Source organism: Odocoileus virginianus, chromosome 8 (assembly GCF_023699985.2).
Source record: "Odocoileus virginianus isolate 20LAN1187 ecotype Illinois chromosome 8, Ovbor_1.2, whole genome shotgun sequence".
Classification (NCBI taxonomy): Eukaryota; Metazoa; Chordata; class Mammalia; order Artiodactyla; family Cervidae; genus Odocoileus; species Odocoileus virginianus.
In genome coordinates this window covers 16,128,606-16,152,579 of record NC_069681.1, presented here as the reverse complement: position 1 = coordinate 16,152,579, position 23,974 = coordinate 16,128,606, and positions in this window count along the sequence as shown.

Genomic DNA, 23,974 nt, shown 5'->3' with positions numbered 1-23,974 from the left:
GTGGATCAATGAATGTGAGTACTTTAAAACATAATTCAAAAATACCTAACACTCCTCCCATTAAGAACGTGGAGTCGATGTCCCCTTTTCTTGAATATGGACTAATGGAATATGGCAGAAGTTATGCTATGTTAGTTTTTCAGCTGAGGCCTTTAAAGAATGGAAACTTATATTTCCTATATTTTGAGGTATTCATAGCACCCCAAAAACATTCTGTAAGAAAACAAAGTCATATAGAAAAATCATGTACAGTTGTTCTTGTAATTATCCTACCTGAGGTTCCAAAGAATAGCCAATTATCAACTTCCAGATATGAGAGTGAGCAAGTGTTCAAATAGCCTCCAGTCACTGAATGACCCTTACCCTTCAATCTCTCAGCTTATGCTGCATGGACCAGAGATAAACTTTCCTTTTAAAGTGTTGTCTAAATTGAAAGTTTGTGAGCAAAATAAATAATTGTTCTTGGTCTGAATCATTCAGGCTTGGGATGCAGCAGTAGATAACTCATATATATTCAGCATTACGATAGAATTGAACTTCCCTGGTGGCTCAGGCGGTAAAGTATCCATCTGTAAGGCAGTAAACAGGTTCAATCCCTGGGTCAGGAAGATCCCCTGGAGAAGGAAGTGGCAACCCATTCCAGTATTCTTGCCTGGGAAACTCCATGGACAGAAGAGCCTGGCAGGCCACAGTCCATAGTATCAGAAAGAGTCAGACACAGCTGAGCAACTAAGCATGCATGCACTGTAGGATTACTGCTGAGCTAGTGGCCCAGCAAGGGGAGAAATCTGCATGCCTGTGTCCCCTGCACAGTGGCATCAGAATTGCAAAGGAGAATAATGCAGCCAAGCCCTGGGTGGAACAGCACCTTCCTCACATAGAGAAGAGACAGCAAGTTCAGCTTCAGTGATGCACACTGGTTCCCACTAGGCAGGGAGTCCGTCTCAGCAACTTCCAGCACAGGGACCTCGACTCAGTGCTCTGTCGGGACCTGAACGGGAAGGACATCCAGAAAAGGGAATATATGCAAACATATAGCTCATTCACTTTGCTGGACAGCAGAAACTAACAACATTATAAAGCAACTGTACTCAGTAAGATTTTCTTTTAAACAAAAGGCAATTCGTCTTGATTGGTGAGGCAGCAGAAGGACACTGTCCTGTCCCCTCTGGGGACAGATATAATAGTGGGGTGGGCTAGGTGCCATGTGACGCACACGCTTAAGTAAGGCAAAGAAGCACATACTGAGTTTGAAACTGGGAAAGATATTCCTACCTAAGGCGACAATTCCAACACAGTCTATGAGGACTCTTTCACTAAGAAACTGTTTAGGACCCAAGGTCTATTCTCATGTGGTTGAATAGGGGGTGAGTCACTGCATGCATGAGGCTGCCTTTCCCTACAGTTACTTATGTGGATATTTTACTTGTGACCTTGTGTAAGTGCAACCGGTCTATCTTTTCTTTTGCTTTTAAGACTGTGATAAAATGAGTGTGGTAGGCTAATGCTGCCACTCATAGCAGTGGCAAAATCAGATTAAAAAAAAATTCAGAAGGCATCAATGAGTTGCCAGGGAGTGGGGGGGGGGGGGGTGGACCACAAAAACAAAAAAGAAACAAAAACTAGTATGACTAACATGAAGAGCATGAAATGACAAAAAGAGGGACTCCCCATGTCGGTAGGTGCCAAATATGCTACGGGAGATCAGTAGAGAAATAACTCCCAAAAGAATGAAGAGACAGAGCCAAAGAGAAAACAACACCCAATTGTGGATGTGACTGGTGATGGGATTAAAGGCTGGTGTTGTAAAGAGCAATGTTGCATAGGAATCTGGAATGTTAGGTCCGTGAATCAAGGCAAATTGGAAGTGGTCAAACAGGAGATGGCAAGAGTGAACATCGACATTCTAGAAATGGACTGGAATGGGTGAATTTAACTCAGATGACCATTATATCTACTACTGTGGGCAGGAATCCCTTAGAAGAAATGGAGTAGCCACCATAGTAAAAAAAAAAAAAAAAAAGAGAGAGAGTTCAAAATGCAGTATCGGATGCAATCTCAAAAACGACAGAATGATCTCTTTGTTTCCAAGGCAAAACATTCAGTTTTACAGTAATCCAAGTCTATGCCCTGACCAGTAATGCTGAAGAAGCTGAACAGTTCTATGAAGATACAAGACCTTCTAGAACTAACACACAAAAAAGATGTCCTCTTCATTACAGGGGACTGGAATGCAAAAGTAGGAAGTCAAGAATCACCTGAAGTAACAGGTAAATTTTGCCTTGGGGTACAGAATGAAGCAGGGCAAAGGCTAACAGAGTTTTACGAAGAGAACGCACTGGTCATAGCAAACACCCTCTTCCAACAACACAAGAGATGACACTACACAAGGACATCACCAGATGGTCAATACTGAAATCAGACTGATTACATTCTTTGCAGCCAAAGATGGAGAAATTCAATACAGTCAGTGAAAACAAGACCAGGAGCTAACTGTGGCTCAGATTATGAACTCCTTATTTCCAAATTCAGACTTAAATTGAAGAAAGTAGGGAAAAACCACTAGACCATTCAGGTATGACCTAAATCAAATCCCTTACGTTTATACAGTGGAAGTGACAAATAGATTCAAGAGGTTAGATCTGATAGAGCACCTAAAGAACTATGGGTGGAAGTTTGTGATATAGTACAAGAGGCAGTGATCAAGACCATCCCCAAGGGAAAAAAAAAATGCAAAAAGGCCAGTGGTTGCCTGTGGAGGTCTTACAAATAGCTGAGAAAAGAAGAGAAACTAAAGGCAAAGGAGAAAAGATATACCCATTTAAATTCAGAGTTCCAAAGAATAGCAAGGAGAAATAAGACAGACGTCCTCAGTGACCAATGCAAAGAAATAAAGGAAAATAATAGAATGTGAAAGACTAGAGTTCTCTTCAAGAAAATTAGAGATACCAAAGGAACATTTCATGCAAAGATGGGGTCAATAAAGGAAAGAACTGGTATGGACCTAACAGAAGCAGAAGATATTAAGAAGAGGTGGCAAGAATACACAAAAGAACTGTACAAAAAAGATCTTCATGACCCAGATAACCACGATGGTGTAATCACCCACCTAGAGTCAGACATCCTGAAATGTGAAGTAAAGTGGGCCTGAGGAAGCCTCACTATGAACAAAGCTAGTGGAATTGATGGAATTCCAGATGAGTTAATTCAAATCCTAAAAGATAATGCTGTGAAAGTGCTGCACTCTATATTCCAGGAATTTGGAAAACTCAGCAGTGGCCACAGGACTGGAAAATGTTTCATTCCAGTCCCAAAGAAGGTCAATGTGAAAGAATGTTCAAACTATTGCACAATTGCAGTCATCTCATACGCTAGCAAAGTAATGCTCAAAATTCTCCAATCCAGGCTTCAACACTACGTGAACCATGAACTTCCAGATGTTCAAGCTGGCTTTAGAAAAGGCAGAGGAACCAGAGATCAAATTGCCAACATCTGCTGGATCATCAAAAAAGCTAGAGTTCCAGAAAAACATCTACTTCTGCTTTATTGACTACACAAAAGCCTTTGACCATGTGGATCACAACAAAGTGTGGCAAATTCTTAAAGAGATGGGAATACCAGATCACTTAACCTGCCTCCTGAGAAACCTTTTTGCAGGTCAAGAAGCAACAGTTAGAACTGGACATGGAACAACAGACTGGTTCTAAATTGAGAAGGGAGTATGTCAAGGCTGTATATTGTCACCTTGCTTATTTAACTTATATGCAGAATACATCATGCAAAATGCCAGACTGGATGAAGCACAAGCTGGAATCAAGATTCCTGGGAGAAACGTCAATAACCTCAGATATGCAGATGATACCACCCTTATGGCAGAAAGTGAGGAAGAACTAAAGAGCCTCTTGATAAAAGTGAAAGGAGATTAAAACTCTGGCTTAAAACTCAACATTCAGAAAATTAAGATCATGGCATCTGGTCCCATCACCTCATGGCAAATAGATGGGGAAACAGTGATAGACTTTATTTTCTTGGGCTCCAAAATCACTGCAGATGGTGCCTGCAGCCTTGAAATTAAAAGACACTTGCTCCTTGGAAGAAAGGCTATGACCAACCTAGACAGCATATTAAAAAGCATAGACATTATTTTGCCAACAAAGATCCATCTAGTCAAAGCTGTGGTTTTTCCAGTAGTCATGTACAGATGTGAGATTTGGACCATAAAGAAAGCTGAGTGCTGATGAGGGCCGACGAATTGATACTTTTGAACTGTGGTGTTGGAGAAGACTCTTGAGAGTCCCTTGGACTGCAAGGAGATCCAGTGAGTCAGTCATAAAGGAAATCAGTCTTGAATATTCATAGGAAGGACTGATGCTGAAGCTGAAACTCTGAATACTTTGAAACTCTGAATACTTTGACCACCTGATATGAAGAACTGACTCATTGGAAAAGACACTTTTGCTGGGAAAGATTGAAGGCAGGAGGAGAAGGGGACAACAGAGGATGAGATGGTTGGATGGCATCACTGACTCGATGGGCATGAGTTTGAGTGAACTCCATGAGTTGGGATGGACCGGGATCCTGGTGTGCTCTGGTCCATGGAGTTGCAAAGAGTTGGACACAACTGAGTGACTGAACTGAACTGAAGTGTAACTAAGATTTTTGAGAAGGTAACCACAGAAATAGTTAATATTTTCTGTGCTGTTGAGGTGTTTTATTCTTTTGAGGTATTTTCTGATTCTTGGCTTGGAGTGAGATACTGATAATCAGACAGAGGGTCTGCTAGTGAGAGGTAGAAATGTCGACAGAACTTTTGGCAACTCCATGGAGCCAAGGAGGTAAAAGTTGGAAGTCCAAGTAGCCAGGATGTGAGTGTCTAATTTCTAGAAGGAAAAGAGGTGTAACGAATTGACTCAGACTGCACTGTTTCCCCTGAGGTGTGGCTGAAGAAACCAAACAGCAAAACTCTGAAACATATGTGAGAGTTTTAAGACTCATGGTGTCAAGAAGACAAAAATTAGAGTTCAGGACATACCAAAAAGGAAAAGTTTGTTTAATATCCTAAATTCTCAGATAGGATACTTAGATAGTTAAACTCCAAAAGTGGAGATTACTCAGAAATAAGCAGAAAATTACAAAGAAGTTAAGCTCAGTCTCTGATTGGTTAGCATGACCTTATTCTTTCTACTGCTTACACAAGAATAGAATAACCTTCTCTGGAAAAAGTAAAGTTATCCAGATCCTCTAAAGGTTTACTAACATATGTCTGGAATTTACTCAAAAACTACTAGCCCAACAAAATAATAAGACCAAAGAAAAGAAAAGCAACAATAGAAACAGACTATCATCTGACAAGAACATTAAAGTAATTATTATAAATTTGAGAAAATAAATGAGAAAATGGAGAATTTTATTAGGAAAACATAATCTTATAAAAAATCTAATGAAAATTACAGAAATGATAATTTAAATAACTAAAATTAAGAACTAGATTGGTTTAATAATAAATTGGACAAAACAAAAGGTCAGTAAATGGAAGATAAGTCAGTTAACATTTAGAATGAAATATGGAGGGCCAAATGGATGAAAAATATAGACTATTATAAGACTCATAAAAGTCATAGTGAAAAGTCTAACAAGTATCTAACATATAAGAGTTCTAGAAGAGAAGTGAAAGAGAATGAGACACAAGAATAAAGTAATAATGGCTAAGCTTTTATGTTAATAGAACACATCAAGAAACAGGTGCAGGAAATTTTACAAATCTAAGGGGAAAATACAAAGAAAGCAATCCCAGTCAAACTGTTAAAAACCAGAATAAATGGTAATAATTATTGTAAAGCTGCTGAAAAATGATATATTACCATCAAAGAAGCAGTAAATAAGTTGACAGTGGACATAAAATATTGAAATGATGAAAAATGATATGCTATACAAAAAAAAAAAGTTAACATGACTGTAGTACCAGATAAGATTTTAAATATTTTGTGTCTTGTATGTACAGTACAGTTAGACCTAATACTCCTCGGCTCCCATCTGCAGGTTCAACCATCGTGGGCTATGTACTAGGTTCAGGATGTGTGGTCGGCTGAATCATTGAATGCACAATCCTGCACATATTGAAGGCTGATTATAAGGCTTGAGCAACAGCAGATTTTGGTAGCCATGGGTTCTAGAACCAGTCTTTTGGAGATAGACTGGTTCCAGGATCTCTACCAAAATGATGATTATATCTCCCTTGTATAAAGTATAGAGCTCTGAAAATCTTTATCCTTTTATTGAATGACTTAGTCTCTTCAGGTATAATGTAACCAGTGATACATGGAGGTTAATATTTACCATCTTAGAATTGTTTACTATTTTTTTTTCTGTTTCAACTTCTTTTTCTCTCCTTATCTATGCTGAGTACTTTTATTAGTTCATTTTACTCTTATTAGCTTATGGGTTACACATGTTTTCAGGGGTTACACTAGATATACATGTATATCTCTATATCACATGCTTGATTACTAATATTAATAAGTTCTAATTTGTTATACATCTATTAACATAGATTTAAAATACATAAGGTGCAAAATACAAAAATAAAAAAGTAAAAGTTATCAGAGTGGGAAACTAACTTCTTTCAATAACAAAATGTAACTAAACATATAAGTACATAACTAAATATTCCTGGGTTGGGAAGATCCCCTGGGGAAGGGATAGGCTGCCCACTCCAGTATTCTTGGCCTTCTCTGGTGACTCAGCTGGTAAAGAATCCACCTGCAATGCTGGAGACCTGAGTTGAATCCCTGGGTTGGGGAGATCCCCTGGAGAAAGGAATGGCCACCCACTCCAGTATTCTTGCCTGGAGAATTCCATGGAATATACAGTCCATGGGGTTGCAAAGAGTCAGACACGACCGAGCAACTTTTACTTTCACTTTTTGAACATATAAAATATTCATAGCACTATTCAGCACCGTACAAATCAAGACTAAAACAAAAATGAAAACATGTCTATCAACAGAATGGATAAATTATAAATTTATAGATATTATATAGTAATTGGAATGAAAGAACTGCTACATGCAACACAAATCAATCTTACGAACAGAATATTGAGTAAAGGAGGCCAAAAACGAAAGATGACATACCACATGATTCAGTTTGATTTAAAAGTCAAAAACAGGCAGGCTCATTTATAGCAAGAAGATTCACAATAGTTATTATCTTTGGGGAAGGAGGTGACTGAGGGGATATGTATTAATAATAGGAGTGTCAGTGATGCTAATAATATCCCACTTCTCAATCTGAACTTATGCCGTGGAAAGTAAAGACACTGTCAGCCAGGTGTTGACAGCTCAATGTTTATTTTTATGTTGGCATCTCTATGGCAGGATCAACATTCTATTAGCATTCTGTCCAGCATTTTGAGATGATAATCGATAACTGGGGAGAGGCACAGTGAGGTGGGTGTAACTAAGTCACAGTGCACAAATGCAAGCTGATAGACCACGGCAGTGATTTTTAAAATACAGTCTGCACCTGAGGAATTTATTGAGCATGCAGATTCCTGGGTACAACCCCTAGAGAGCATGATTCATTGTCTGAACTAATACTCAGGAATGAGTATTTTTACAAACACCAGGAAATTCTAACAGGTGATTTAAAGACCAGTCTACAGTCCACGGGGTTGCAAAGTCAGATATGACTGACTGACTACTGCATACTCATCATGCACTTCAAGGTGCTGCTTAATAGAGGGAACACTTAGGTGACAAAAGTATAGAACCCCCACATAAAATACTGTAATAACGTATACGTATTCACTTTGAGCTACAGCCTTGATCATATAGCCTGTTTTCTAATAGATTTCCTAAAGGGTGTCTTTAATTTCAACTCTTTCAGACTACTTTGGAAAGCAAATCATAACCTGAGTGATGAGCTTTTGAAAGGTTATTATTACAAGACAAATCTTAAATCTGCTCTAATTTAAAGATTGAAATTATTTAAAACTTTGGTTTTTCACTTCTGATAATAAATTATTTGCTACATACAACACAACTGGTCACAACACAAGCTTGTCATAATAGTCTGGTTGATGATCCTGGGTGTACTCATTTATATAAGAGGGGGCTCCCAGTAAAGTTTGAAGAAAACAGCTCAAAAAGCCATTCTTCAGGGAAGTTAGAAATCTCTGGACAGTGTTATTGATTAAAAAAAAAAAAACCCTGCTGTAAAGCTAAAGTGTTTTTGCAATTCCATATTAGAGATGAGATAACCAAATAATAACAGAAGCTGTGACTGTCCTAAGGATACACAGGGATGGGGTAGGCATTATAGTACTCATTTCCTCTTACCTGTATGAGGATTTTTGTGACAATTGGCTAATTTTGTTCAACATTCTCTTCTATTTGCAATGATTCTTATTTCACCTGAGTTCCTCTTATTTGTTTGGTTAATAACGGTGCATGCTCAGTTGCTGAGTCACGTCCGACTCTGAGATATCATGGACTGTAGCCCGCCAGGCTCCTCTGTGCATGGGATTTCCCAGGCAAGAATAGTGAAGTGGGTTGCCATTTCCTACTCCCAGGTATCTTCCCAACTTAGGGATTGTACCCATGTCTCCTGCATTGACAGGAGACTTCTAAACCACTATGCCACTGAATTTGCACATATAACATTTATATGAAATCCTTATATGAAGAATCACTTTCAAGGATGACTTTAAATATATAAAAAACACACAAACTAAGACTTTAGAAAAACATACAAAAATTTCTGCAATTTTTAACCCATGTAAAATATCTCTTATTTAAATTCAAGGGAAATTTGATCCAAGCGTATGTGTACTTACCTAACATAAATGCTAACATTCTACAAATGATCTTCAGATACCTGTTCTCAAAAAAAGAAAATAAAAAGTCTGTACCACTAAAAAGTAATTAGAAGTCATCTTACCTAGAAGTAGTTTTCAGTTAGTTGTACAGCTACAGGGAAAACATTTGCAAGCCTGAAATAGCACTGTTTACCTTTTCAAATAGTGTACTATCAATATTCCTTAGTAATCCTCTTTTGATGTTTAAAATTCATTCTTATCTCTTGAAGTATACTTGAAATTGTTTAGTAGTGGATGAAAAACCAGAGTGCAAACCTGGGAAGCATAAAGCAGAGTTTCTGAAAGATTTACCTCCAACATCTGCACTAGCGTTCGCTGACCAGCTGTTTACGATTACACTGGGATGGCCAAAACGATTGTTCAGGTTTTTCCCTAACATGATGTGGAAAAACCCAAGCCAACTTCTTTGTCAGCACAATGCTTTCAGGTCCCCGCTCAGTAGTGACTGGCTGCTATCTCTGGGAGTCAGCCCACTCATCTCAGTTTTTAACCCACCCACACTCACCACGGGTGATTCTTGTTCACTCTGATCAAATAATTTAAGTCAGATTAAATTGCAAATAACCGAGAGGCCAAATCGGGCAGGTGTTATCCTAGCAGAGTCTCATTTCAGATAAAACCATCATCTGTGTCTTCGTGGCTGTGTGTGTGTGTGTGGTTGCCCGCAGGGAAGCAGAGCATGCTGGCACTGGGGAGCCGGGGAGAGGGGAGGAGGAGCAGGGATCTTTCCTGGCAGGCGGCGCAGTAGATGAAGAGGAGGCAAAGTGGGAAGTAGATGGAGAGGAATTTGATGTTTTCTTTCTAATAATTTTAAGGTAGGTAGTTAAAGATGGCGGTATAGCTTTTTTTCAGGTAAATGAGCTTGAACTAACTAGGCTGCAGCAGTACATAGGAACCCCAATGAGCCTGCATTCTTAATCCCTTGAGAAATGTAAATGTTCTCCTTAAATCAGCATAAGGAAGACTGAAGTTAAATTGAGCAGTAATAGGTAAGAATAGTGGAAAATTAGTCAAAAGTAACTAGATTATATACCTCAGCACTCTACATTTAAAAATCCTGTTTTAATTTGGATGCATCCTTTATTGTGTGATAAAATGTCTATTTTGGGGGTTTGATTATTTGTTTTTATTTCAGGCTTCCCTGGTAGCTCAGTTGGTAAAGAATCCACCTGCAATGCAGGAGACCCCAGTTCGATTCCTGGGTTGGGAAGATCCCCTGGAGAAGGGAATGGCAACCCACTCCAGTATTCTTGGGCTTCCCTGTGGCTCAGCTGGTAAAGAATCCACCCGAAAGGCAGGAGACCTGGGTTTGATCCCTGGGTTGGGAAGAGCCCCTGAAGAAGGGAAAGGTTACTTTAATTAATTAAGTAAGTAAGTTAATTTATTTCTAATTAACAAAATTTTAAATTAAAATTTTAATTAAAATTAAAAATCTAATAAATTTTAACTAATAAAATTAGTTATTTTATTTATTTGTTATTCTATTTCAATAACTAATACATAGGAAGATAAAAATGTAAATCTCCAAACAATTTAGAAAAAGAAAGTGTCAGGAACACATGGACCATGTATTCTTAGCATATACCAATCTAGGTCTTACCCACATCAGAAGTGACTCAGGAAAATTGAATATAAAGCTAACAATACTCCTAAAAAGGGGCCCAGTAAGGGAAAAATAGCTCATTTGTCATGGGGTCAAGGAACAAAGGATATACTATATCTGATATTAACCCTCAAAGTATTTTTAGAGTTAAATCAGAGAGAGAGCAGCCCCTGGGCTCTTCTCCTGGCAAAGCCCTTGCAGAATTCATGCTTGAAAATGTCAGGGTACATTCCTAGGCTGTTATTACTTGACAGATCAGATTTACCTAATGTACATACTTTCCTCCATTGTCTTATAAATTACAGCGAATGCGCAAATGTTTTCTAAGTACTAGTGAAAGCTAGAACTATCCTCTCAGTTGTCAATTAAAATCTAAGAAAAGGCAAGTCACCAACCATTTAGATCTCTCTCATATTTCTAACTCAGAAAAGGAAACCTATTCCTTATAAAGGAGAAGGAAATAGCAACCCACTCCAGTATTCTTGCCTGGAGAATACCATGGACAGAGGAGCCTGGCAGGCTACAGTCCATGGGATCGCAGAGAGTCAGACACCACTGAGTGACTAACAACAATTCCTCATAAAATGTTTCGCTTTATTTTTTTTAATGTGTGTTGGAGTAGAAGACAGGAATATGGCTACCATCTCAGGTAGACTGGTTAGAAAATGAAGTCTCATCTCAGCACTCCCTTTACAAATCACGTGAACTTATGCAAGTCACTACCCTGTCGTCTGGCTCTCCCAAATTAATGGTTCCTCTTTTCTGCCTCTCAAGAATAGCATATGATCATTAATAAATTTTTTTGAAAAGTTAAAGTATTATACAAATGGCATGTTTAACGTAACCTTCGTCAGACGAAACAGAAACTGAGAACTTAGGAAGTTGGAAATTTCCTCCCCAGGCTGAGCTATGAGCAAGTGAAAGTCTCTCTGTCATGTCCAACTCTTTGCGACAGCCTCATCTGTCCATGGGATTCTCCAGGCAAGAATATTGGAGCGGGTTATCATTCCCTTCTCCAGGGGCTCTTCCCGACCCAGGGATCAAACCCAGGTCTCCTGCTTTGCAGGCAGATTCTTTAACATCTGAGCCCCTGCCCTCTGTGAGAAAGCATCCAACAGTCACCCAACAAAGGTCTGCCCACACGTGCCCCACGGTGAGACTCTGCTGAGCTTCATCTGAACCCCTTTCCATGACTCAGCTCAGGCATCTGCTTCTTAAAAAAAGAGAGAAGATAAGGTCCTTGGTGTGAGGACAGTGGTGGGACAGGTTGTGTCAGCGCTGGCACATGGATAGCACGCAGTTCAGTTTAGTTCAGTCACTCAGTCGTGTTCGACTCTTTGTGACCCCATGAATCAGAGCACGCCAGGCCTCCCTGTCCGTCACCAACTCCCAGAGTTTACTCAAACTCATGTCCATCGAGTCGGTTTGATAAAAGTCCACCTTCATGACAAGATCAATTGCCCATGAACTATAGACCAGGAGCAAAGAGGGTCACTGACCAGCAGTGGCCTTTGTTTCCACAAAGTAGCAAATATCAGGAAAAGAGAGAAATCAGTAGGTGGATAGAATATTCAATGTCCAGCTGAGTCTCTAAGCCAGAGGAGAAGGGGAATGAGAGTTTTCCCAGAATGTCAGTCCTGTTATAGAGGCACAAAAGCTCACTTAAGACCAAGTGAAGGGTTTAACTATAAACTGTCCGTGGCTCCTAGCCACAACCCTGGATGATAAAGAGCCAAGGGCCTTCCACACATGGCACACAGCTCAAACTCAACAAATGCAGGAGACTTAAAATTGTTAGACAAAATAAATGAGTGTTAAAGTGATTCTTTTGAAGGGTTCTTAGTTCTCCTTTGGTTCTGCTTCTAGGGCAGACTTTAATAAAGCTAGGCAGCCAACCAGTTCCATTACCAAGGATTCGAAAGTCAAATGACTGAAGGTGGCTTCTTTGGGTGAGTGAATGAGGAGTCAAGGACAGGATTCTGCAACCTGTAGGGGAAAAAGCAGACACCTGTTTCTAATGGAGACAGTCCAAAGAGAGCCCCTAGGTTATCCTGAAGAAGGGGGTGATGGGCACTGTTTGCAGTCTCCATGTAAGCTCAGATTGGCAGGCTTTCTCTGAATGTATTTCAGTTTCTATGAGGAAAAAAATCCTCCTCAATCTCAATAACTAAGCACCTAAATCAATGAACTGGGCCTGATTTCATGGGAGACACTTTCTCTAGGTCCTGAGGTCCTAAACCATCACACGGACCTGAAGGAATTCTGGACTGAAGGGCAGGTTGCAGGACCTCAGCCCTGACTCTTGACCGCATTAGGTCGATAACACAATCCCTCACTTGGCTTTCCTGTCCTCCACGTGGGACTGAAATGCATGCTCTTTTTTTCTCGTAATCTCTCAGGCAATGTAGCCCGTTGGTGAGTGCTCATTAAATGCTTATTGACAGACTAAAGCCCTTTCTTGAGACGGACCTGTGGAGAAGCATCTTTTAGTTGGAGAAACATGATAAACATCTAATCATTAAGCTTTGCGATAGGGGTGACTATGACACCCCAGCCTCTAGCAGCGGAATGATACCTCCGGCCCTCATCACATTTCTCTGCTAGTTCAGGAAGTCCTCTGGCAGCCTTAGATGTTCTCTTTATCAAAAGTCTCCTTTTGGACTCCAGGCCCTAGACAAAGATCTCCATCCATACCTCTAGGATTAGATGTCGATACCCTTCTCCTTTTTAATTCCCATTAGTGATTCTATGAGCTCTGGGCTCACAGGCTGCCACTCGGGAGGTGGCTGGCTTCATTCTGCTGCTCTTTCACTATCATTTCTGTGCAGGATCATTTTTTCTGATCCAACTGCCATCTTAATGAAGTGGAGCAAAAGCAGTTCCTCTTCCCTAGGATCCAGATCAAGTTTCCAGAGAGAAAAAGCCAAGACAAAGGACATTTGGATATGTATGTATGTACCTGTTTCCACTAAAAATCAACTTCTGACTAGGCTTAAGGCAAGGGAGGAGACCCCCCCTGCACCACACCCATCCCACAGGGGTGGAGGCAGGACTCACCACCTTATAATAGGACTTGCAGAGATCCAGCCTCACAAGTCCTTCTTTTCTTCACTCTGACAACTGTTTCTGATGTAATGTGTGTGAATTTGTGATCTAACTTTGGAAATTTTCATCTGAGTTCAAACTAATTTTAATATCTTATTACTTATGCACTAGTAATAATGCTACCTTATCTGATATTCATCGCCGTGTCAGTGTTGACGATGTTGTTGAAGAAGATGTATATTATAATGAATGTGGTGGAGAACCTATGGAAGACATTCCTATCTAGTGTTATTATTAGAATAATTCTAATTTTCTGTAGCACTTTATCTTGACTTTGCAAATTGTGTAGTTGATCATACATTCTTTTCTGTGTAATACTCGAGCCTAATTTGTGTCTGAATGATAGCACAGGTACAGGACTCTATGTTGTGAAAAAGTGAAAGTGTTAGTCACTCAGTTGTGTCCAACTCTTTTTTACCTCATGGGCTGTAGCCCACACCAAGCTCCTGTGTCCATGGAATTCTCCAGGCAAGAATACTGGAGTGGGTTGCCATTCCCTTCTCCAGGGGATCTTTCCAATCCACGGATCGAGCCCAACTCTCTTGCATTGCAGGCAGATTCTTTTACCATCTGAGCCACAAGGGAAGCCCGTATAACCTTATACCTGGCACCATTTTCATTTAGTTCCTGTCTTACTTGGGTTTTTCTATTTGATGTCTAAAAGGCAAAGTGGTATAATGTGGAGAGTTCAGTCTGGAGTAGGACAGATGATGGTTTATATTCTGGCTTCATTTTTGATGTGTGACCTTTTTGTTTCCTCTCTAGGCCTCCTTTTCCTTACCTGGAAAATTATAATAAAAATAGCACCTGTTCCTCTTTGAATGTATTATGAGAACAGTACATATAAAGCAATATGTACAAAGCATGTAGCACAATGATTGACACATTCTTGTTCAAGAAATAGAAGCCACCACAATTACAATGTATGTTTATTTCTCTTTCTTAAAAACTTTAGGCTGTCCCAAATGCAAGCCTCTTTCCTCTGATTCCAAATCTAGTAAGCCTCTCGCTACATCACACACCTTCACTGTGACTCACATTTCCAAAATTCTTTACTTTCATCTTCAGCAGCTGCATGAATCATAGTTTTAAAAAAATCCAATATTCAGGGACATGAGTACCTTATTCAATGCCAATCATTTTCCCACTAAACTCTACACTGCGTCACAATCTCAAAGTAGATGAGACAATCCTATTGAACTGTATTCCAGCGCTGCTGCTGCTTTTTATAGCCTTTGTTTCCCAAACCAAATCACCCTCTTTTCTTCTTTCCCAAACACCCTGCTTACCAACTCACCCCTACCTTCTCTCCTTTCAGGGACATCAACTGTATCCTCCCCTCTCCCTCACCCACTATATGTAATCCATCACTCATCCTAGAAAAATTTTACTTCACAGCCTCCCAGTTCTCTCCCCTCATTCCAGAGTTCTCTAACAACCATCTACGTGATCTACCTGCACCTGCTCAGCCTACCCTATCCTGCATTTCATAACCAAATGCAAGAGAAGGTGTTTTTCTCTTCTAACACTTAAAAAATGTAGCCTTAGTGGTTCTGTTAGCCTACTTTTCAGAGAATAGATACCAGTTTCCCCCCCACACACTTTTTTTTTTTCAGTTCAGAAGGGAAAAGCATACCTTGTCCTTCCCCACACAAAAGTACTCATAGCTTCTCTATTAGTTTCACACTCCCCAATAATATTAATATAATGTCTCCCTTCCTATTTCTTATCATACTGATGCTTTTGAAGTGGCTGCCACTGTTTCTGGCTACTGACTAGTCTCATTAAAGACTTACGTAGTAGGTTATATCCTTAGTTTGCAAACTTAATTGCAATTCTGAGACAAGAGAAGATGACAACCTGGACATCTTGTGATATAAATTTAAATATGAATTGGATCCATCATAAAACACATTTAGTAATGACTTTGATGACAGAACAGTTTGATTGTAAGCTATTTAAGGCTTATCCGACATAGACAACAAATCTAATGGTTACCAAAGGGGAAAGGTAGGTAGGGGTAGGGATAAATTAGGAGGTTGAGATTAACTGATATAAACTACTATATATAAAATAGATAAGCAAGTTTTTACTTCATAGCATGGGGAACTCTACTCAATATCTTGTAATAGCCTATAGTGGAAAATAACCTGAAAAATATATAAAATGGATCACTTTGTATACCTGAAACTAACAATACTGTAGACCACCTATACTTCAACAACATAACCATTTTTTTAAAAAAATTGGGGTATAGTTCTTTCCAGTATTGTTAGTTTCTGCTGTGCAATGAAGTGAATCAGCTCTGTGTATACACATATCCCCTCCTCTTGGACCTCCTTCCCACCTCACCCCATCCCACCCATCTCGGGCATCACAGAGCACTGGGTTGAGCTTCCAGAACTGTTAGAGCAGGTTCCCACTAGCTAGCTGTTTTACACATGGTAGTATATATATGCCAGTTCTAACCTCCTGATTCATCCTACTCCTGCTTCCCTCCCATTCGAATGTCTGTTCTCTATGTCTCTATTCCTGCCCTGAAAATAGGTTCATCTGTACCACTTTTCTAAATTTTGCATATATGGGTTAATACACAATATTTATTTTTCTGACTTGCTTCACTCTGTATGACAGTCTCTAGGTCCATCCATGTGTCTGCAAGTGACCCAATTTTGTCTGAGTAATTTAATGGCTGAGTAATATTCCATTATCTATCTATCTATCTATCTATCTATCTATCTATCTATCTATATATATATATATATATATACCACATCTTCTTTATTCATCTGTCAACAGATATTTGGAGAACAATATGGAGGTTTCTTAAATTAAAAACAGAACTAACATATGACCCAGCAATTCCACTACTGGGCATATACCCTGAAGAAACAATAATTCAAAAAGACACATGTACCCCAAAATGATTTTTTTAGATGTCAGATTATACCTTACTAGCTTGAGAACTACCCTGTTAGTTTTGTCAGAGAGGTACTGGCCGTGGTAAAGAGAACAGTGGGTCTAGTGAGTGAGCCAGATCCAGACAGAATCCTATGGAAGTAAGTGTGAATTGAACATTTTGTAACTTTTGCTGGTAACTCTGGTCCAATAATGGAAAATTAAGATTGAGGAGTGAGGAATGTGTAATCTGGTTTGACTGTCTACACTGTCTTACCAGATAATTGCTTGACACCTTCACTTTGCCCTAGTATTCAAAGTGTTAGTTGCTCAATCATGTCTGACTTGTTGCAGCCCCATGGACTATAGCCAACCAGGCTCCTTGGTCCATGGAATTTTCCAAGCAAGAATACTGGAGTGGGTTGCCATTCCCTTCTCCAGGGGATCTACCCTACCCAGGGATCGAACCCAGGTCTCCTGCATTGCAGGCAAGTTCTTTATCACCTGAGCCACCAGGGAATTTGCTTTTTGCTCTAGTGGACATCACCTAAGAGCAGTTTCTGGCTGACCTCCTGTAGTCTGCTTTTGTCCCCAGTGATCTGTGGACAGTCAGCTAGACCACAATTAACATTTCACACCATGTCTAGTAGATAAATAGGAGGGCTGTTGTGATGCTTGAATTTATGGAGAAGAGAAAGAAGAGTCAAGAATTTGTATTCAAGATTAACACCTAGCATGGCAAGTGGTTGCAGCAAACAATCCAGAGCATATAGAGAAACTATATTAGGCTAGCTACTTAAATAGCATTTGCATACCTTGAGTTTGCAGTACTGGAAGGATGTTTAGGTAGAGCCTTTCAATATATAGAGAAATATGTATAAGGCTTCCCAGGTGGCGTGAGTGGTAAAAAGCCCGCCTGCCAATGCAGGAGACACAAGAGAGGCGGGTTTGATCCCTAGGTTAGGAAGATCCCCTGGAGGAGGAAATGGCACCCCATCCCAATATTCTTGCCTGGAAAATTCCATGGGCAGAGGCACAGCAGATGTGAATATAGTAGTGTGAGAGAAAAACAGAAAAAAAAAATGCCTTGCTTATTTATTCTGTTGTTACTTCCATGAGCATCCATTGCCATAGCAACACATTAAGCCTCCTTCTTACATCTTTAGTCAACATAAAGTGGCATAACCAGCATCAAGTATTGAAACTCACAGGAGGTATTAACAATAACATTGCATTTAACAAGACAACATAATAAACAGAACCACCTACTAAATTTACCTAGTGGAGCATCTGTTTCCAGGAAGTGCAAAATGCCTTTTAGAGCCTGTTCTCATTTCTGTTGATCTCACCATGGGGAATGTACAATTCAAGCATCAGCTTCCTTTGCAGGAGACTGAATGATCATCTGCCCAATAAGTTGTAGAGGGAATCAGGATAACAAAGCTGGGTTCTTTGTTTCTCTCTCAGTAAAGCATCCTTCATCAATCCTTATTGCCTTTGCTGAGGAATTAATTTATCTTCCCCAAATTTGAATCCAAAGACAAGTGAAATCTCCTAGAGCTGTGTGTTCCAATATAAAGTCATGTGTGGCCTTTGAGTACCTGAAATGTGGCTGACCCAATTTAGATATATTGCAAACACAAAATACACACCAAATTCCAAGTATTTAGCACAGGAAAAAATAATGTAAGCTATCTCCTTAACAAGAGATTGCAGATTGTTGATTATGTTGATTGCAGATTAAAATGATAACGTGTTGAATGTAATAGGTTTCCTCTTATTCTATAAAAGTGCCTACTAGAAAATTTAGAATAGCATGCATAGCTCAAGTTTGTGGCTCACATTCTATTGGGCAGCAGTGCTCTGGGGGCTGAAAGCAGTCACCCATCTAGGAGTGATGACTCACCTCCTTCTCCCTGAAAAGCTCTTCTTCACACTCTCTCCTCCATGTTCCTTCTCCTCTCTGCTTCCTTGTTATTTATTTTGATCTTTATTGCCATGTTTTCCCCTTGTTTTTTCTCTTTCTCTCCTTGAGATTTGGAATAAAGAGAAAGGAGAAGGTGATGAGAGAGAGAAAGAGGATGATGAAGCAAGAAGTGGACTGTGGTTCTGGATCTTAATTCTGTATATAGATGTCCATCCTTCTTCAAAGTTGGCTCTAGAGAACTGAAAAGGAGGCAACCATGATTTTCAGCAACTCCTCTTCTTATTCTCAGAGGCAGACATCTTTAACCACCATACTTCCCTGTTGGTGGTTTAGTCACCGAATCATGTCTGACTCTTGTGATCCCATGGACTGTAGCCCACCAGGCTCCTCTGTCCATGGGATTCTCCAGGCAAGAACACTGGAGTAGGTTGCCATTTCCTTCTCCCCATACTTCCCTAAGAAGGCCTAATAAAGTTCCTTCTTTTCCTTACTTCACCCAGTTCTTTGTTTATTCACCACCTGTCAGAACTCTGAAGGTGGAAGTATATGCTGGGACTTGAGAACCAAAACCTACACGACCGCTCTAGCCTCCTGTTTCCACTTGCTTTCAGACTTAGGAACTAAAGGCTCCAGTTCCATTGCTGCTCCCACCTTCCCTCCTCAACTGCCTCAACCCGACTGTCACTTGCCCCCTGCTTCAGACCCATAACAACACTGCCTATATTTTTGTGTCATCTAGGTACCCTGCTCTACCGCAGACATTGTGGTGCTGTTCTCAAATGTATGTGGTGTGTTATATTTGCGCCAAGGAAACACTTTGAGAGAGGACGAGGTCTACATTTATGAAATGGAGAATGTGCAAAAGTATCCCTGATTAGGCTAGAAAAAGAATACTTCAGACTATAAACGCATTGCACTTTGTTAGAACTTGATTATGGTATTTATCACCTGTGTTGTTATTGGAAAGATTTAAAGCTGTTTGATATACATGTTTGGTGAAACAGATCACCAGCCCAGGTTGGGTACATGAGACAAGTGCTCAGGCCTGGTGCACTGGGAAGACCCAGAGGGATCGGGTGGAGAGGGAGGTGGGAGGGGGGACCGGGATGGGGAATACATGTAAATCCATGGCTAATTCATTTCAATGTATGACAAAAACCACTGCAATGTTGTAAAGTAATTAGCCTCCAACTAATAAAAATAAATGGAAAAAAAAAAAAAAAGCTGTTTGACAATTACCATTATTAAAAATACACATATAGTGCTTTGCAACTTGTAGAGCAAATTTACATACATACTGTTCTCACAATTCTGTGAAATTGGTAATAAGCTCTCCATTTGATAGATGAGAGTCTACGTTTCTGTGGTTCCCCAAAGCTTTATAGAGAATAGTGGACAAAGTCTGCACTAGAACACAGATCTCTCTGGACTCCATGTCTAGCCACATCTTTTCTCAATTATATCGTAGAAATTTCAAATGAATCTTCTTGTGTGCGTTTGTTCTGACCCTGGGGTTTAGGCACTGAAACTGATAAAACGCTTCTCTGTTACTCATCCCACAAGTCACGATGGGGCTGGTGGAGTCTCACAACTTGCAATGGGAAAAGGTCACAGGCCTTGATCCATATGGAACTAACACCTCCCGGAGGGTAATGGGTTAAACAACTCGGCTTCTGAACTATAAGCACGGAGTGAAAATTTGACTTGATAAACAATACTGAAAATCTAGGTCAAATTCTCAAAACACAACAAGCAAAAAAAGAAAAATGCTACAATAAGCGCAAACTTAACACAAACCGCAACCGTTCATACTAAATGTCTGTGTGGGCTTTCCTGGTGGATCAGACGGTAGAGAATCTGCCTGCAATGCAGGAGACCCCTGTTTCAATCCCTGGGAGAGAAAGATTCCCCTGGAGAAGGAAATGGCAGCCCACTCCAGTATCCTTGCCTGGGAAATCCCATGGACAGAGGAGCCTGGCAGGCTACAGTCCATGGGGTCGCAAAGAGTCCGATACAACCGTGCAACTACACACACAAATGTCTTTTTATATAATTAGATTCTCATACACATCATTTTATAAATACACACACAATGGAAAAATCTCCATTTCTAGTGGCTTATTTAATAAGTACTTGAGAGTTAGTAAGTATTTGGTAGTTATTTTTCCTTGCCTATCCCTGTATTTTTCCCCCACCTAACCCGCAGCAGAGTTGGAAACAGGTATTCCCATCACTAAGGGACGAGCAGAGCCTGGCCAATCAGAGCTCCCCATTCACTCCTGAGTATGTGGTAATTGGCCCAAGGGTGGTCATGTGAGCCACGAAAGACCAATAAAGGTTTTTCCTTTAACGAGCCGTTTGAAAGATGAAGCTCAATTTATGTTGTACTTATTCAACCCTGAGGAGTCAGACCACATCTTCCCAGCACCCTGGAGAAGCCTCTCCACAGACTGAGGCTAAGCAGGGACAGGGTGACGAAGGAGAAAAGAAAGGAAAAGCCTGGTGCTGTGAGTCCCGGTTCTAGTCTCTGGTTTCTGGACCCTGCAGTAATTCCTTTGAGCCTGTGAACTACCCCCAGAACCGTCAAAGGTACATAGATCAGTAACTTGTATCCTTTCTTAAGGTGTTCGGTCTGGGGAGATGGCAGAACCTGCCCACTCTGGGAAGGAGGCTGTGGCAGGCCCCCTCCCTAGCTGTAGATAAGGTGACAAGAGGAATATTTGGACTTTGGGAGGGAAGAGTGGAGAGACTCCAGCGTGACTTCAGATGTCAGGCCTCCTCTCTTCATCTTGGTTGAGCCAGAGGAACATTCTCTACCTTAGAAGGAGATTTTCCTAAACCCAGAAGCTGGTGACCAGGAGTGAGATGTGGTGTCAGGGAAGGGAAAAATGAGGGGAAATTTGTAAGAGATGAAGGAAAGAACTGCAATGTAGAATTTAATTCAACAAACCCTCATTTTTTTCTAGGCCTGAGGGATTCATTAGTAAATGACAATAGAAAAACTCACTGCCATCAAATCTATCATATTTTATAGTATCAGGTGTGATAAATTCTGTAAAGAAACTTTCTTGACTGTTAGTCAAGGAAGGTCTATCTAAGGAGGCTTTTAAGTCATCACCTGAAGGAAAGATGAAGAAAGTTAAAATCTGGAGATAAAAGTATCCTCAGGAAAGGAAACAGCTGAGGCAGAGGTCATAAGAGGGGAGAAATTTGGTGTATCTGAAGAACAAAAAGTACATTTGTATGACTAGAAGGCAGTAACATAGAGTACGGGATACTTTAACTTCACCATCGATGACACTGGCACTGGATAATTTAAAGAAGATGTCAGCTGATTAGTCAGAGGTAATATGAAATCTCTCCATACCTGAGAATCAACAGAAAAAAATAAATGTATAAGATCTGTAAAAACAAAACTGCAAAACGCTCTTGTAAGACAAAAACATTATGGACAAATGAAGAGGCACAATGTGTGGGGAAGACTTTGTATCAAAAGAGTTTAAGTTCTCCAAAGTTGATCTGTAGTTCTAATATGATTCCAATAAAAATACCAAGAGGATCTCGTTCTTGGACTAGACAAGGTGATTATAAATACATAAAAAATATAAACAAGCAAAGAAAAAAGAGAAAAAAAAAAAAGGTCATAAACAAGAACCTACCCTGTAGCATAGCGAACTCTAGTATTTTGTAATAACTGAAATGGGAAAAGAATTTGAATGTAGTTGAATAACTTTGCTGTATACCTGAAACTAACACTACATTGTTAATCAAGTATGTTCCAATATAAAATAAAAATTGAAAAAATAAATAGAAAGACTCTTAAAAATGAGAGCAGTCCTGTAAATTATTAAAACATAAGTCCAATAGGCATAGAAGTGTGATAAAAGTTCAAGAATAAATATTTATGAACTCACTAATACAAACAAATGGGATAATTCACATAATAAGAGTGGTATCTTAATGGGAAAAATATTAAGAATTAAAAGGTACTGGGATAACTGGACAGCCATCTAGAAAAATATAAATTAGATATGAACTGATACTCTATACAATAATAAATTCCAAATGGATCAAATTCCAAATGATTTAAACATATATACAAGAAGGAAGCCCAAAAGTTACTAGGAAAAAGCCTGAGAATTATTTATAATCATGATATAATTAAAATATGATCTCTTGTAACTTTAAAATAATAGTCCTAGTTTTTCAATCTTTTCTTTTAAACTCCTGCTAAAACCACTATAAGAAAAGAAAAAGGACAAACTGAGAAAATAAATTTGTAACCTTATCACAAAGGGCCCATTTAACATAGTAAGACTGTCTGTCAATCAGCAAAGACCAGCAACCTATATAAAACTGAATCATCTATTTACTGTTTCCCACTTCAACATTTGAAAAAATATTTAAATATATTTTCAAAAGGCTTAATAAAATTAAAAAAAATTTTAATATAGATTATTCTGTATACTGTTTGGGTATAATTCATTAAAGATTATCGCACATAAGTACTGACGTGTGAATGGATATTTTTGTGGAAACTGATAAATTGTATGTTTCATAGCTGAGTTGACACAGTATGAAAGTTTGTGCATGAACTAGTAACATAGAAAATTGATCCATGAACTGACAAAGCAAATCATAACCAGAGGTAGCTGTAGAAACTTAAATGCATTACACAACCAGAGAAATTTTCCCTCTTCATCCTGAACAGTTAAATTGATGGAAATTTCAGGGAAAGTTTTAGATTTCAGGAATAGGAGCATAAAATTGGATATTTAGAAAAGCGTATTTAGTTCTTAAGAGGCAAGTTGATCCCAGCTGACTTTTGGGTTATTGAAAAATAAAGCACTAAACTAGAAGTCAGATAACCTAGATACAAAATCTATCTGTGAGGGCCAATATGATACTTGGACACAAAATAATATGAGAGAAAGATCTGAATCTCACCAGTAACCCAAATATTCAGCACAAGTTCTGGCACGAAAATAACTAATTCCAGTTCCTTCATGTATCTTTCTAATTCTGATCATGGTTTTCCTTAAGTGATTATTTCACCAGGACTGTAAGCAAACTGAAGCATGTATATTGGTTATTCACTTGATATTGGTTACCCACTTGATATTAGTAACCTACTTCATTCCATTGCATATATCAAGAAAAAAAGAAAAGATCACATGATTTAAACAAGGGGAAGTATTCTTTTCCTCTCACACTAAAAAATGTCCTGGGCTGGTATGACAGCTCTTTCACTGTCATCAGAGATACAACACCTAACATCCCGCTCATCATTCTAGTACACGGCCTCCATTCTCAAAGTTACTTCATGGTCCCAGGTAGCTGCCAGAGCCCCAGTTATCAAACCCAGTCTCCATGTCATATGACTAAAAGAAGACAAACACCAAAGAATATGTGTTGTATGTGTCTATTATCAATGTATTGCCTCTCAACTCTAAACCTTCTTCCCCCTGTTTTGTGATACAGGTGCTTGGCCCTATAAATGCTCTCCTTTGCCTGTTCATTCAACATTAGGCTTGCCAATAAATGGCTCTGCAGATCTGTAGCAG